Genomic DNA, 1,146 nt, shown 5'->3' on the forward strand with positions numbered 1-1,146 from the left:
AAGCCTGCTTGCAGTTTGGTAGATAATATGTCTCTCTGGGGCTGCGATTGCCCCCTTCCAGTTCTGGCTGCCTGTCACCTGAGGGGGAAGGTCTGCAGCCAGCTAGTTCTGTTCCGCCCTTTGTTCTGTGAATGGGCCTGGCGGTGTCTTAGGGCTTTTTGCGTGGTAGCTATCCCACAGTCTGGTTCGCTAGCCCAAATTAGTTCGCTCTGATTACCCTCAGGGGCATTCAGGCCGGATCCTGACTCTAAGCAATGCAGCCCGCGCCTCCCTGCCCAGCCCCCGCTTGCTAGTGGCGGGCACAGGCGTCTGCACTGCTTCTCCGCTGGGGGAGTTATCATTGGGCTCGTAATCTGTGGGTTTTAATTATTTAATTATTTTTCCTCCCTATTATGTTGCCCTCTGTGCTTCCAAGGCTCAGCACAGACTTGGCAGTGAAAGTGTTTCCTGGTGTTTGGAAACCTCTCTTTTTAAGACTCCCTTCCCGGGATGGAGCTCCGTCCCTACCTCTTTGTCTCTTTTTTTTTCTTTTATATTTTTCCCTACCTCCTTTCGAAGACAATGGGCTGCTTTTCTGGGTGCCTGATGTCCTCTGCCGGCATTCAGAAGTTGTTTTGTGGATTTTACTCAGCGTTTAAATGTTCTTTTGATGAATTTGTGGGGGAGAAAGTGGTCTCCCCATCCTATTCCTCTGCCATCTTTAATAATTCTTTTTAAAACGTTGAGCCTAACTTGTATTTTTTTCATTTTTATTGAAGTATAATTAACATATTAGTTTCAGGTGTATGACATAATGATTCAATATTTGTATATATACAAAATGATCACCATAAAAAACCTGCATTCTTGAGATAAATCCTACTTTCTCTCGGACACCTGCTGGGCCTTGTCCTGATATATTATCATTTGGTTTATTGTGGATGGACTTTTAAAAATATTTTATTGCAGATTTTTCAGTATATTCATGAGTGATATTTGTAATTTTCCTTTCTTTTTGATGTTATTTACAGGTTTTACTATGACATCCTATTCTCTATTTTACTTTACTCTCCAGCTACCTCATCAGTACTCAAAGGAGATAAAAAGCTGATTATCTCCTGTTTTTGTCTTGCCAGGATATATTAATTCCTAGGCTAATGTAAAAAA

Source organism: Bos indicus, chromosome 4 (genome assembly GCF_029378745.1).
Source record: "Bos indicus isolate NIAB-ARS_2022 breed Sahiwal x Tharparkar chromosome 4, NIAB-ARS_B.indTharparkar_mat_pri_1.0, whole genome shotgun sequence".
In the NCBI taxonomy this organism is placed as follows: Eukaryota; Metazoa; Chordata; class Mammalia; order Artiodactyla; family Bovidae; genus Bos; species Bos indicus.